Source organism: Bombina bombina, chromosome 7 (assembly GCF_027579735.1).
Source record: "Bombina bombina isolate aBomBom1 chromosome 7, aBomBom1.pri, whole genome shotgun sequence".
In the NCBI taxonomy this organism is placed as follows: Eukaryota; Metazoa; Chordata; class Amphibia; order Anura; family Bombinatoridae; genus Bombina; species Bombina bombina.
In genome coordinates this window covers 352355791-352372336 of record NC_069505.1, presented here as the reverse complement: position 1 = coordinate 352372336, position 16546 = coordinate 352355791, and the positions used below count along the sequence as shown (strand labels likewise).

The following is a 16546-nucleotide window of genomic DNA, read 5'->3' as shown; positions in this document are numbered from 1 at the left end:
ATAAAGTCCCTAATAGGCATTCTGCTCCAGGTAAGAGCCGATAAAGGCCAACGGAGTGAGTGTTTAGAGGCGACTGCTAGATATGCGGAGCAGAGTTTTTTGCCGCACTTGTGTAGTGAGTGACCACTGTAGCTGCTAAACAGACATCTTAGTGTTTCAGCAATCCTCCTAAAGATTTAATTGCATCTGGTGTGTATGCCGCTGGCCCGTGAAATACAAGACTATATATATATATATATATATATATATATATTGACTGAACTGGTTTACCCCCCTCTGTTGTTTCTTTTTTTTTTTCCAATTACAATTTGTTTATTGATATTCGTACACATTGGAGGATAATTGACAACACTTGCTTTCCCTTTATCCTCGTGTAATTAGGATTCAGTGGTGAAAAGTCCCCAAGTTACTGCAAGAAATAAGAAAATTGAAGTAGGGATGAGATTCAGAAATACAAAAAGAAAAAAAAAAAAATGTTCCCCTTTTCCCATAAAATAAATGCTTTATAGAACAAAAAAGTAGAATTGAAAACCCTTATTACGGCTTTTAATCCAGGATTGTCACTGATTAGCATTCATTTGGAAATTTTGGCAGATAAATCATCAGGAATGATATCAAAAAAGTGGAAAGGAATTAAATATCCCCCCCTCTAAATCCTGTAATGGATCATTTTGTGAAGGCGTATGGTGGAGGACCTTTAAAGGCCCGCCGTTCTTCCCCGAGTCGTTGAGGCAAGGGCAGAAGTAGGGATATACGGTCTCGGGGAAGGAGGTGACAAAAGTGTAGATGTGGGACATGTCATCAGCATTGTAGAATGACAGCAGACCCCCCTCATAGTCCAGATATATTCCGACTCTCTGAGGCTTGCTCCTTAAGGTTAGAGTCCGGTACGGCACATCCAAAACCTTGAACTCATGACCGTTCCTCAACCACAGGATCCAGAAGCCATTCTCAGGGGACAGAGTGATCCCCCCGCGCCTATTGACAGATTCCTTGGCCACGCCGAGGTTCCACTTAGTCTTGTTGCCGACTTCCACGGCCCAGTAATGTCAGCCAGACGTGAAGCCCTCTGTGCCCAAAACACAGCAGCAGTAGTCAAACCTGCGAGGATTTTCAGGCAATGGCTGCTTGGTGTCACTGTAACGAACGCTGGTTAAATCTTCAGACAGCACCAGGTTTAGATGAGCTGTGCTGGGATCAATTATTATATTGGGCAGCGCTGGGTTAATATAAGATTTCATATCTTTCCAAGCTGTATACTGAACCAAGTCCTTGACTCCCCCATATCCAAAATCCCTGGGGGCCACCACATTCTGAGCTGGGAAGCCATTTCTGTAGCCTTCATAGCATATATCCATGCAAGATTTTATGTCGGTGAGGAAGGAGATGGAGTCCTGCTCATACAGCCGGGGCTGGGTGCTGCTAATGGTTTGCAGGATACCCTTTTCAAAAAGGTAATTTTCCAGCCTCCAGTAGATTTTTAAAAGACCTTTATTAGTTTCTTACAGGGTCCATTGTAACAACGACGTTTCGAACCTATATCAGGTTCTTAATCATGATTAAGAACCTGATATAGGTTCGAAACGTCGTTGTTACAATGGACCCTGTAAGAAACTAATAAAGGTCTTTTAAAAATCTACTGGAGGCTGGAAAATTACCTTTTTGAAATTGATATTGGGGTTTGGCTAACCCTTTCCTGTGCCCCTGTTTGAAAAGGAGCTGTCTCTCATCATTTATTTATATTGCAGGATACCCTGACAGTTCTGCTTGATCTTATTCAGACTCTCTTCCATCTCAGCCAGGATCAGATCTCCCTCCTGTTGTAACTCCCGCAGCAGGCGCTCCTCGCGCTCACGCTGGAACTGGTGCAGCTTCTCAAACTCCATACTGACATGATGCTTGGTGCTCAGCAGGTTGCCCCTGTGCTGAGCAATCATCTGTTCCTGGGCACACTGCATCTGCTGAAGCTCCTTCAGACGAGATTCCAGGGGGGCGACTGCAGACATCAACTCATCCTTGTAGCCTCCCACCGCCTCCTGTATGGGAAGCAGGGTGTGTGGTGGTTGCTGGTCGTTGCCCCCTGTGCAGCGGGCACACATCAGCCTGCCATCTTGGGTGGAAAACATCTGTATCTTCTCCCCATGTTCTGTACACAGTCCCCTCTGCACCCCATCTTGGGTCTGTACAGGGGGAGGGTGACACTTAGGGCAGGAAGGGTAAGTCTCCTGTCCCCTCCATGTCCGCTCCAGACAGCTCCGACACAGGCAGTGCCCACAGGGTAAAGTGACTGGATCTCGGGGGACATCACGGCAAAGGACGCAGCTCAAGGATGGCAGGAGGGGCAGAGTGGAGGGGCTGGCAGCCATCTCTGACAATCTGTCACACGTGCTTGTCACCTAGACGTCACCTGTCTGGCTCTGATGTCACACCTATCAATCTGAACTCACACCTGACCCCAGATGTCACAAACCTGTCTGACCCTAGATGTCACAAACTTCTCACACACCTGTCTGACCCCTAGATGTCACACTGACTAAACACTAGCACACACCTGTGTGATCCACTGCTATCACTGTTTAATGACAGTCTCAGGATGTCTCACTCATGCTATCAATAAGTAAACCACCTTTATGCCCAGTCTCTGATGTCTCCCTGCCGTAGGTCTCTTTCTTGCAGTATAGCTACCTTAATTTCTTGCCTTGCTAGCTATATAACTGTATGTACTCTCAAACCCAGGGGACGTCTCTTTCTGACCTTGCAGTCTATATGTGAGGCCTTACTGTCCGTCTATGTTTCCTGATTTAAGGGCTGTCTCTCTAACAAAGCAGACAGATTCTGCCTGGCCCTGCAGTTTCACGTGTCTCTTTCTGCCTGACCCTGCAGTCTAACTACTGTGTGACCTGTCTCTTTCTGTCTGACCCTGCAGTCTTACTACTGTGTAACCTGTCTTTCTGCCTGACCCTGCAGTCTTACTACTGTGTAGCCTGTCTCTTTCTGCCTGACCCTGCAGTCTTATTACTGTGTGACCTGTCTCTTTCTGCCTGACCCTGCAGTCTTACTACTGTGTGACCTGTCTCTTTCTGTCTGACCCTGCAGTCTTACTACTGTGTGATCTGTCTGTTTCTGCCTGACCCTGCAGTCTTACTACTTTGTGACCTGTCTCTTTCTGCCTGACCCTGCAGTCTTATTACTGTGTGACCGGTCTCTTTCTGCCTGACCCTGCAGTCTTACTACTGTGTGACCTGTCTCTTTATGCCTGACCCTGCAGTCTTACTACTGTGTGACCTGTCCCTTTCTGCCTGACCCTGCAGTCTTATTACTGTGTGACCTGTCTCTTTCTGCCTGACCCTGCAGTCTTATTACTGTGTGACCTGTCTCTTTCTGCCTGACCCTACAGTCTTATTACTGTGTGACCTGTCTCTTTCTGCCTGACCCTGCAGTCTTATTACTGTGTGACCTGTCTCTTTCTGCCTGGCCCTGCAGTCTAACTGTACTGTTTCACCTGTCTCTTTCTGCCTGGCCCTGCAGACTGTCTCTTTCTGCCTGGCCCTGCAGACTGTCTCTTTCTGCCTGGCCCTGCAGACTGTCTCTGTCTGGCTCTGCAGTCTAACTGTACTGTTTCACCTGTCTCTTTCTGCCTGGCCCTGCAGACTGTCTCATGCACTAGTTGTCTCCTCGTCTCACTGAATGTCTCTCTCAGGTTTCCCTTTTGTTTCGGCCTCTGCGGTATTCCCCTATACCTGTCTGTCTCTCTTCCCCCCACTGACCCCTGGGCTCTCAGGATGTCTCTCTTTCAGCCCCTCTTTCCTCCCTGGGTCTGTCTCATGCGTCTGTCTCTGAGCCGCAGAGGGAGGAGGAGGATGGGGGGAGGGGAGAGAGCGAGGGGAGGGAGCGTAAGGGGGCACACAGAGAGACAGGGGGGAAAGCTGTTGTTTCTTTTTTTACTTCATTCATTTAATTTTACTTTTCTGTGTGTTGTTATATTGAAACATAGAAACAAAGACCTAGATTTGGAGTTTGGCGTTAGCCGTGAAAACCAGCGTTAGAGGCTCCTAACGCTGGTTTTAGGCTACCGCCGGTATTTGGAGTCACTAAAAATAGGGTCTAACGCTCACTTTTCAGCCGCGACTTTTCCATACCGCAGATCCCCTTACGTCAATTGCGTTCCTATCTTTTCAATGGGATTTTTCTAACTCCGGTATTTAGAGTCGTTTCTGAAGTGAGCGTTAGACATCTAACGACAAAACTCCAGCCGCAGGAAAAAAGTCAGTAGTTAAGAGCTTTCTGGGCTAACGCCGGTTTATAAAGCTCTTAACTACTGTGCTCTAAAGTACACTAACACCCATAAACTACCTATGCACCCCTAAACCGAGGTCCCCCCACATCGCCGACACTCGAATACATTTTTTTAACCCCTAATCTGCCGACCGCCACCTACGTTATCCTTATGTACCCCTAATCTGCGCCCCCTAACACCGCCGACCCCTATATTGTATTTATTAACCCCTAATCTGCCCCCCACAACGTCGCCTCCACCTACCTACACTTATTAATCCCTAATCTGCCGACCGCAAAGCGCCGCCACCTACGTTATCCTTATGTACCCCTAATCTGCTGCCCCTAACACCGCCGACCCCTATATTATATTTATTAACCCTAATCTGCCCCCCACAACGTCGCCTCCACCTGCCTACACTTATTAACCCCTAATCTGCCGAGCGGACCTGAGCGCTACTATAATAAAGTTATTAACCCCTAATCCGCCTCACTAACCCTATAATAAATAGTATTAACCCCTAATCTGCCCTCCCTAACATCGCCGACACCTAACTTCAATTATTAACCCCTAATCTGCCGACCGGAGCTCACCGCTATTCTAATAAATGGATTAACCCCTAAAGCTAAGTCTAACCCTAACACTAACACCCCCCTAAGTTAAATATAATTTACATCTAACGAAATTAATTAACTCTTATTAAATAAATTATTCCTATTTAAAGATAAATACTTACCTGTAAAATAAACACTAATATAGCTACAATATAAATTATAATTACATTGTAGCTATTTTAGGATTAATATTTATTTTACAGGTAACTTTGTATTTATTTTAACCAGGTACAATAGCTATTAAATAGTTAAGAACTATTTAATAGCTAAAATAGTTAAAATAATTACAAAATTACCTGTAAAATAAATACTAACGTAAGTTACAATTAAACCTAACACTACACTATCAATAAATTAATTAAATAAACTACCTACAATTACCTACAATTAAACCTAACACTACACTATCAATACATTAATTAAATTCAATATCTACAAATAACTACAATTAAATAAACTAGCTAAAGTACAAAAAATAAAAAAGAACTAAGTTACAAAAAATAAAAAAATATTTACAAACATAAGAAAAATATTACAACAATTTTAAACTAATTACACCTACTCTAAGCCCCCTAATAAAACAACAAAGCCCCCCAAAATAAAAAATGCCCTACCCTATTCTAAATTAATAAAGTTAAAAGCTCTTTTACCTTACCAGCCCTGAACAGGGCCCTTTGCGGGGCATGCCCCAAGAAGTTCAGCTCTTTTGCCTGTAAAAAAAAACATACAATACCCCCCCCCCAACATTACAACCCACCACCCACATACCCCTAATCTAACCCAAACCCCCCTTAAATAAACCTAACACTAAGCCCCTGAAGATCATCCTACCTTTTCTTCACCTCACCAGGTATCACCGATCCGTCCTGGCTCCAAAATCTTCATCCAACCCAAGCGGGGGTTGGCGATCCATCATCCGGTGGCTGAAGAGGTCCAGAAGAGGCTCCAAAGTCTTCATCCTATCCGGGAAGAAGAGGCGATCCGGACCGGCAACCATCTTGATCCAAGCGGCATCTTCTATCTTCATCCGATGACGACCGGCTCCATCCTGAAGACCTCCACCGCGGACCCATCTTCTTCCGGCGACGTCCAACTGCAGAATGACGGTTCCTTTAAGGGACGTCATCCAAGATGGCGTCCCTCGAATTCCGATTGGCTGATAGGATTCTATCAGCCAATCGGAATTAAGGTAGGAATATTCTGATTGGCTGATGGAATCAGCCAATCAGAATCAAGTTCAATCCGATTGGCTGATCCAATCAGCCAATCAGATTGAGCTCGCATTCTATTGGCTGTTCCGATCAGCCAATAGAATGCGAGCTCAATCTGATTGGCTGATTGGATCGCCTCTTCTTCCCGGATAGGATGAAGACTTTGGAGCCTCTTCTGGACCTCTTCAGCCACCGGATGATGGATCGCCAACCCCCGCTTGGGTTGGATGAAGATTTTGGAGCCAGGACGGATCAGTGATACCTGGTGAGGTGAAGACAAGGTAGGATGATCTTCAGGGGCTTAGTGTTAGGTTTATTTAAGGGGGGTTTGGGTTAGATTAGGGGTATGTGGGTGGTGGGTTGTAATGTTGGGGGGGTATTGTATGTTTTTTTTTACAGGCAAAAGAGCTGAACTTCTTGGGGCATGCCCCGCAAAGGGCCCTGTTCAGGGCTGGTAAGGTAAAAGAGCTTTTAACTTTATTAATTTAGAATAGGGTAGGGCATTTTTTATTTTGGGGGGCTTTGTTGTTTTATTAGGGGGCTTAGAGTAGCTGTAATTAGTTTAAAATTGTTGTAATATTTTTCTTATGTTTGTAAATATTTTTTTATTTTTTGTAACTTAGTTCTGTTTTATTTTTTGTACTTTAGCTAGTTTATTTAATTGTATTTATTTGTAGGAATTGTATTTAATTAATTTATTGATAGTGTAGTGTTAGGTTAATTGTAGGTAATTGTAGGTAGTTTATTTAATTAATTTATTGATAGTGTAGTGTTAGGTTTAATTGTAACTTAGGTTAGTATTTATTTTACAGGTAATTTTGTAATTATTTAAACTATTTTAATTATTAAATAGTTCTTAACTATTTAATAGCTATTGTACCTGGTTAAAATAAATACAAAGTTGCCTGTAAAATAAATATTAATCCTAAAATAGCTACAATGTAATTATAATTTATATTGTAGCTATATTAGGGTTTATTTTACAGGTAAGTATTTAGCTTTAAATAGGAATAATTTATTTAATAAGAGTTAATTAATTTCGTTAGATTAAAATTATATTTAATTTAGGGGGGTGTTAGTGTTAGGGTTAGACTTAGCTTTAGGGGTTAATCCATTTATTAGAATAGCGGTGAGCTCCGGTCGGCAGATTAGGGGTTAATACTTGAAGTTAGGTGTCGGCGATGTTAGGGAGGGCAGATTAGGGGTTAATACTATTTATTATAGGGTTAGTGAGGCGGATTAGGGGTTAATAACTTTATTATTGTAGCGGTGCGGTCCGCTCGGCAGATTAGGGGTTAATAAGTGTAGGCAGGTGGGGGCGACGTTGTGGGCGGCAGATTAGGGGTTAATAAATATAATATAGGGGTCGGCGGTGTTAGGGGCAGCAGATTAGGGGTACATAAGGATAATGTAAGTAGCGGCGGTTTACGGAGCGGCAGATTAGGGGTTAAAAATAAAATGCAGGTGTCAGCGATAGCGGGGGCGGCAGATTAGGGGTTATTAAGTGTAAGGTTAGGGGTGTTTAGACTCGGGGTACATGTTAGACTGTTAGGTGCAGACGTAGGAAGTGTTTCCCCATAGCAAACAATGGGGCTGCGTTAAGAGCTGAACGCGGCTTTTTTGCAGGTGTTAGTTTTTTTTTCAGCTCAAACAGCCCCATTGTTTCCTATGGGAGAATCGTGCACGAGCACGTTTTTGAGGCTGGCCGCTTGCGTAAGCAACTCTGGTATCGAGAGTTGAAGCTGCGTTAAAAATGCTCTACGCTCCTTTTTTGGAGCCTAACGCAGCCTTTATGTGGACTCTCAATACCAGAGTTATTTTTATGGTGCGGCCAGAAAAAAGCCGGCGTTAGTTTTTCGGGTCGTTACCGACAAAACTCCAAATCTAGCCGAAAGTTTGCATTAGACTTTTAAAGGGACGTAATACTTATATGCTAAATCACTTAAATGATGCAGCATAACTGTAAAAAGCTGACAGGAAAATATCACCTGAACATCTCTTTGTAAAAAAGGAAGATATTTTACTTCACAATTTCCTCAGCTCACTAGAGTAAGTATGTGCTGTGTAAAAAGTTATAATTCAGCTGCTGTTCAGCTGCAGGTAAAACAAAAGGAAGAAATGAACAACAGCGAATCAGCATCAGCAGTGCTGGGGTCATGAATTGTTTTACTGTGATCTCATGAGATTTCATAGTAAACTTCCTTAAATTGAATAGGGAAATAACATGAGTTTGCATGAGGCACGCTCCCTTGCAAGTCCTGGGATAGGCATACCTATTGGTCCTTAAAGTCCTTTACAATGGGGTGTGAATACTCAGGAAATTTGAGGTAAAATATCTTTCTTTTTTAGATAGAGATGTTCAGGTGATATTTTCTAGTCAGCTTTTTACAGCTATGCTGCATCACTTTCAAGTGTTTCAACATTTGGATATCATGTCCCTTTAAGTCAGTAACGACAAAGGCTCAGTCAGTTTTATGGAAGCAAAAGCCTCTATATATGGATGATTCCAAATCGCTTATATGAAGTACAGGTGGTTTGTTACTTTGTATGGTAACAAATATACAGAGACTCCTGAAATGAAAAAAGAACTATTGTAATAAAACTGTTGTTCTTTGTTACAAAAATGTAATTAGAAATAAATATTGAAAATAAAAATAGATTAAAAAATGCTTTCTGTTTCTGTTTATTATTACGATTATGCATATTACAGATGTCCAATCACAAGTACACATATGTCAAAAGTGGCCTTAACATTTACATATGAGTTTTCTCCATAACAGGGTCTGTACCAGTGACGTGCAGTGAGGTCAGAGACTGGTGAGGCACTAGATATGATACGCCAGAGAAACACATGTACAGAGGGCCGCAAGTACCCCAAACAGGGCAGGTTTAAATGATAGCTGAACCAGTGCACAGGTGACATAATCAGGTGATGGGTGAGAGCAAGTTAGTAACCACTGAGTTACTGATCAGCTGATTACTTCACCTGTGCACTGATTCGGCTATAATGAAAACCTGGCCTGTTGGGGGTATTTGAGGACCATTGTTGAGAAACACTGCACTAAAGCACCAGCTCATCGGAAATGTATTGATTACTTTGAGAATAAAGCACACATAAATGGAATAATTACTTCAGCGCCAGTTAACACCTATATGCCCGGAATGGTGATCCCTAGCTGTCACCAATGTGATATACTGTTATGAATGGGAGTAGACCGGGCGCCAACTAACGGAGGCTAGGTGTGGTAAAATCAAAAGTGCAGTATTTATTACACAGTAGAAATAATAAAATATAAAAATATAAAATTAAAAAATTACAAAATTACAATGAAATCATGGATCCATGATAATATAAAATCAATACAATGACAATCAGACAATACGATATATGATCAGTGATATACAAAACCAATAAAAATAACACTTGTAATTCAATAGCAGCAGCTATTTGCTAGATACTGTCCAATTTGCAGTAGTCTAGAAGATTGCCCAGTAAAGGCTGGTGGGCTTGGATCAATCCTTATGGAGTACTATCCAATTAGTATGTCCATCTAATATATCTTAAAATCGTGTAAATTATATGTCCAATAGATATCCGTGCAAAATGTATGTTCAAAAAATAAAAATGTTAGAGGTGATGGGCAGTGAAAGTTTCAAAATAGAAAAAATTCCAAAAAAATCCAATAGAATCCAAAAAAAAATCCAAAAAATCCAAAAAAATCACTTCAGTACACAATCTTCTTAACAACAGTGATATAGAAATAAAAAATATAAAAAGCAAATTAATGTTCAATAACTCATATGTATCCTATACAATGGGGGAGTGTTGAGACTAGTGGTCTCCTTGATGCAGGGGATTCATTCACAAACAAGGTACACAAAAATAAAAATGAAAATAAAAAATAACCCTGTGAAAAGAAAAATAAATCCAATGTGTGATAAAATAAACAATAGTGGACTTAAATGAAATCAGGCTTACCAATGCTGGTCTACGCGTTTCGGCCCTGCTAGGCCTTTATCAAGACTGATTTCTGATACTCACTGATAGCCTTTTATACCAAATGACCGGATGTGTAATTTTCTTAGAACTTTCGGTTTCGTTGTATACTATTGTGTATAGAAAATACTCTTTATCGTAAGAATGTGCTAATATACAATATTGGATGATAATACTATTATGTCACTTGTGATTTGTAACAGTTTATAGAGATACCGATAGTATTTTCATGATAGTACCTCAGAGTAGCCTCCGTGTTTTGGTGACGTCACTTCCAGTCGGAGAAGGTTGCCGCACATCGTGGCATATTTTTGGGGTAGATGTTGAACTACTGCTTACTTGTGGATGTCAATTGGACCAGCATTGGTAAGCCTGATTTCATTTAAGTCCACTAATATTTATTTTATCACACATTGGATTTATTTTTCTTTTCACAGGGTTATTTTTCATTTTCATTTTTACTTTTGTGTACCTTGTTTGTGAATGAATCCCCTGCATCAAGTAGACCACTAGTCTCAACACTCCCCCATTGGATAGGATATATATGAGTTATTGAACATTAATTTGCTTTTTGGATTTTTTATTTCTATATCACTGTTGTTAAGAAGATTGTGTACTGAAGTGATTTTTTTGGATTTTTTGGATTTTTTTTGGATTCTATTGGATTTTTTTGGAATTTTTTCTATTTTGAAACTTTCACTGCCCATCACCTCTAACATTTTTATTTTTATTTTTTGAACATACATTTTGCACGGATATCTATTGGACATATAATTTACACGATTTTAAGATATATTAGATGGACATACTAATTGGATAGTACTCCATAAGGATTGATCCAAGCCCACCAGCCTTTACTGGGCAATCTTCTAGACTACTGCAAATTGGACAGTATCTAGCAAATAGCTGCTGCTATTGAATTACAAGTGTTATTTTTATTGGTTTTGTATATCACTGATCATATATCGTATTGTCTGATTGTCATTGTATTGATTTTATATTATCATGGATCCATGATTTCATTGTAATTTTGTAATTTTATATTTTTATATTTTATTATTTCTACTGTGTAATAAATACTGCACTTTTGATTTTACCACACCTAGCCTCCGTTAGTTGGCGCCCGGTCTACTCCCATTCATAACAATAAAGCACACATACTCTGCTCACTGACACCCACACACACTCTGCTCACATACACACTCACACAATTCTGTGGCACAGTGCCAGTTACTAAGCAATTAGAATGATACACAATCTCAGAGATAATGTTCAGCTCTTTTGGGAAACTGCTAAAGCTTACCAGAAAGAGGAAATCTCTAGCTATCTGGCAAAACTAAAAAAAGAGAATCTTAGGAAACACAAAGCCCTCTCAGATAAAGTAAGGGAGGCATACACTCTGTTTTTGGAAAGACCTTGTAAGCTGAACACAGATAATTACTTTCAGGTCAAGAAAGAAAGGGAGACATTCCTTTTGGGAGAGGCACAGGTACTTCTACATAAGAATAGTGCCAGATTTGCTAAATATGGCAATAAAGTTGGTAAATATATGGTCTCTTTGATTAAAAGACAATCCAGTAAAGGGTAACTTCTTAAAGGCAATTCAAGCATTGTATACGACCCCGTCAGCTTTTATCAGACTTTCAGGCTACCAATCCAAATCAATCAGGATTCGAAATGGAACGAGACAGGGGTGTCCCCTTTCCCCGTTACTTTTTGCCCTTTGTATAGAGCCGTTAGCAGCAACTATTAGAAATCAGAAAGACATCACAGGAATTCAATTAGGAGACACGGTACACAAACTCGCATTATTCGCTGATGATGTGATATTAACTATCACTAAACCTATGTTGTCCCTACCCCCGCTTTATAAATTATTATCAGACTTTGGGAGACTATCCGGATATAAAATAAACAATGACAAATGCGAGGCACTAGAGACTCACCTTCCAGAAGTAACAAAAAAACTACTTGAGATAAATTTTGACTTTAAATGGGCCTCCTCTAACATTACATACCTAGGCATTGCCATATCAAATAAACTAGACAACTTATATAAACTAAACTATAAAAAAATGTTTACGCATCTTAAAAGGGAAATGAAAACTTGGTCAACTTATAAAGTATCTTTTTATGGTAAAATAGTAATTACAAAAATGATAATATTACCGAAGCTGCTCTATCTGTTCAGAGCACTACCTATTAACGTTTCTCAAGAGGACATAAATGATATGCAAAGGCATATGTCAAGGTTTGTTTGGGTTAATAAAAAGGCTAGAATCAATAGAAAAACACTGCTACAAGGTAGGGACCGAGGAGGATTAGGAGTACCAGACCTACAAAAGTACTTTTGGGCAGCCAGGTTAGCACAAACTTCATTCTGGAATATTGGAGGGAACGACATAATGTGGGTAAAATTAGAGAGTGACATGTTACGATTATATCCAATCTATCAGATTCTGTTGACACCCAAGCGAGACAGACCATTGAATTGGTCCAATTACCTCTCCATAGCACACACTATTAGGTTGTGGGATACTCTACAGGGGAGATACAAATTACATACAGCCAGTTCTATGGCAATACCGTTAACTTTACCATCTGTTCAGATTCCAAAAGCAATAAGCAGCATATGTGCTAACAAAGGACTTTACCGAATAGCTGATACTCTGATAAATTCTACTTTCATTTCCTATGAGGAATATAATTCTATCCAACTGGTGTTGCCAGGCTCTTGGCTCCACTATATGCAGCTGAAATCTAGAATTAGGGAGATAGGTAGGCCACCTTCACACACAGTACATACCCCCTTTGAAAAGCTATGCACATCTGCAACTAGAACTAAGGGAGCTATATCGATTTTATATAACTTATTAAATAATAATAGCACAGGAGACAAACTAAATTTTATGGAAAAATGGGAAGAGGAGGGACAGTTTGTAAAAGAGCCACTGGAATGGTCTGAAATTCTAAAAAAAGGTCAGGCATGTTCTATCAGTGCCAATCTGAAAGAAAGCTACATTAAAGTAGCGTATAGGTGGAACCTGCATCCCAGCAGAACACAGTGGACAGACAAAACCCCCAAGTCTTGCTATAGAGGCTGCGGGGATGTTGGTTCCTACACACATATGTGGTGGTCTTGTGTGGAGGTGCAGAGGATTTGGTCACAAACCAACAATCTTCTAACTGAAATACTAAATAGACAAATTACACTAAGTAGGGAACAGGCTCTATTACACTTCCCGATTGAGGGCCTTACCAAAGCTAAATCAAAGTTGGTGGGAATGGTCTGCACAGCTGTCAAGACCACAATAGCAAGGTTCTGGAAGTCTTCGGTGCCTAGCTTCAATCTCATAATAAATAAACTTAAATATTATTATCAAATGGCAGACATTTCCTCTACCCTACTCGATACCAGAATAGAGTTCCTCCAGATTTAGGAGGACTGGATAGTTTGGATAGACACTCAACGAATGAAGAACAGGCGTAGCATACAGGTAATGGAGGGAGCAGCAGGGAGAATAGATACCCACTAGTGACACAGGTTCTTGACCTTTTACTTCCCCCTTCTTTAAATGGGAGATTCTCTTCTCTTTTTCTTTTTACTTTTTCTTATTCCTTTTCACTTTCTTTCTAATATCTACTTATGAAGGATTGCAAATAAGAGAAAATGTATTGCATTTTTTTGCTTCCTTAAATAGCATTATTTGAGGTTTTTCCTCGTCCATGACGAACAATGCTATGACAATAACATGATGTACTATGTACGAAATGGTGGACCTATATGAGGGAAATGGTCCATCATGACATTACCGCATTCTCTGTATAATTAGAATTGTCATGTCACACTTATATATATCCAGGAGGAAATCGGTAGCAGCGATAAAAGTGAAGGACCAAGTGTATACAGATCAAGGTCAAATATCGCAACTATTTCAAAGTTTTTACACTGATTTATATACATCTCAGTGTCCGAATCCAGAAGATATTAAAAATTTCCTGGATGAGATCTATTTCCCTAAAATCTCAGTAGAAGACTGTGAGGGTTTGAACCAACCAATAACAGAGAGGGAAATTCAAAGAACCATTAATTCAATGGCTAGAGGAAAAGCTCCTGGTCCAGATTGCCTCCCGGTTGAACTTTATCAAATCTTGCGTACAGAGATAGGCCCAGTACTGACTGACCTTTACAATACATATTTTGAAGCAAAAAACAAGATCTCCGAAAACTTCAAGAGGGCTAATATAATCTTAATTCCAAAGGCTAACAAAGATCCATCAGAGATGACCTCATATAGACCCATTTCGCTGCTTGGCCTTGATTATAAAATGCTGATGAAGCTATTGGCTGAAAGATTGAAACCTTTGTTACCAGCTATTGTGCATCAGGATCAGGCAGGCTTTGTCACTGGTAGAGCGACAGAGCTGAATGTAAGGAAAATTCTGCAGGTAATTTGCTGATATGGGGGGATCGCTCTGCCCTGCCAGAGGCCTTCCTGCTATCCTTGGATGCAGAGAAGGCCTTCGACAGGGTGGAGTGGCCCTTCCTGATCCAGGTGTTGGAGAAATTTGGATTTAGGGGTCTTTTTAAGGATTTTATTGTCAGGGTTTATTCAGATATTAAGGCCTCTTTACTGATTAATAATTCTATGTCAGATTCTTTTAAGTTAACAAGAGGCACTCGGCAAGGATGCCCGATGTCTCCACTATTATTTGATCTCATAATGGAACCCTTGGCTATTAGATTGAGAGACTTGTTGATTGGAATCAATATAGATCAGGTAAAATTTAAAACTGCTCTATTTGCAGATGATCTTTTGCTATTCGTTGCTGAACCAAGGAGTCAAATTGGTGCTATTGTAAGGCTGCTTGAACAATATGGTATGGCTTCAGGGTATAAAACAAAGCTCTAAAAATCTAAAATTATGTGGCTGAAGCGTAATCCAGAGGAATCACAATCCTTTCAGTTTATAGAAACTAACACTCTGGAGTATTTGGGGCTGAAGATCTCTGCTAACACAGCAGATTGGTATAAAGATAATTTTGTAACAATGCTGAGGGATAGCAGAGAGAAATTAAAATCATGGGTATCACTCCCAATCTCCCTGTCGGGCAAGATAGCCCTCTTCAAGATGTTCATTGTCCCTAAGATTCTCTATACCTTGAGGATGTTTCCTCTTTTGATAAATAAGGTTGATCTACGGCTCTTTAATCAATCATTAAGATTGTTTTTATGGAGTGGGAGAAAACCGAGACTGAAACTAGCCAAGCTATACCAGCCCTATGATAAAGGTGGGCTGGCCTTACCTAATCTAGAATGTTATAATCAGGCTGCTATTCTACGATTTCCTATGGATTGGTTAACAAGGTCTTTCTTATACTCTGATGAAACTCTAGAGAACCAAGCCTGTGCCCCGCTTTCCTTAAACTATGTCCTGTTTGCCTCGAATAAAGAATTAGGAAAGAGATTATTGGAGCACCCTCTGTATAGAGATATAATAATAGTTTGGAGAAAACTATCTAAATCTGTTGGAACGAGGCAGAATATCTCAAAATGGTTGCCGATAATTGGCAATACACATTTCCCTTTAGGCAATATGGTGGACATCTTTAAAAAATGGTCACCAGAGAGACCATTGATAGTGCAGACTTCTATGATTTCAACTTAAATAAAGTATATTCATTTGATAGATTTCAAGAGATTTTTCCGGAAATACAAAAAAAACATATATTCTATTTTATACAAGCAAAAAGTTACATTCTTAAATTAATGAATCTGGCTCCTCAGATGTGGGAAGAACATCCTCTGGTTGATGTTGTAAAAGTTAGGAAAGGATTGTTATCCTTTGTTTACAAATTTTTGTTGTCTTTAGAAGAAACGTCAATAGTATTAGACTTGACTTCCCATTGGACAGCAATGGTCGATTTACCTGACCTCGATACAATACTTTTAAAGAGTTTGAAACTACTCAAAAATTGTTTTCTTCATCTCATTATAGAGAAATTCAATTTAGAATGCTACACAGAGATTATTTAACCCCACGGAGAGCGGCTAAGTGGAATAAGAATGTACTCAATCTCTGTTCCAAATGTCACTCTCAGGATCCAGACCTAAATCATTTACTCTGGGGTTGCCCCAAACTAAACCAGTTTTGGATCAAGGTGGAATATTTGCTTTCTAAGGCCTAGATTTAGAGTTCGGCGGTAGCCGTCAAAACCAGCGTTAGAGGCTCCTAACGCTGGTTTTGGCCGCCCGCTGGTATTTGGAGTCAGTGATTAAAGGGTCTAACGCTCACTTTACAGCCGCGACTTTTCCATACCGCAGATCCCCCTACGCCATTTGCGTAGCCTATCTTTTCAATGGGATCTTTCTAACGCTGGTATTTAGAGTCGTTTCTGCAGTGAGCGTTAGAGCTCTAACGACAAGATTCCAGCCGCCTGAAAAAAG

At 40.3% G+C, this 16546-nt stretch overlaps 1 pseudogene; it reads right to left on the bottom strand.

Annotated features, from left to right (window-relative positions):
• Positions 1–519: 519 nt before the first annotated feature.
• On the bottom strand, positions 520–3914 carry LOC128666428 (zinc-binding protein A33-like; annotated as a pseudogene).
• Between the last annotated feature and the right edge of the window lie 12632 nt (positions 3915–16546).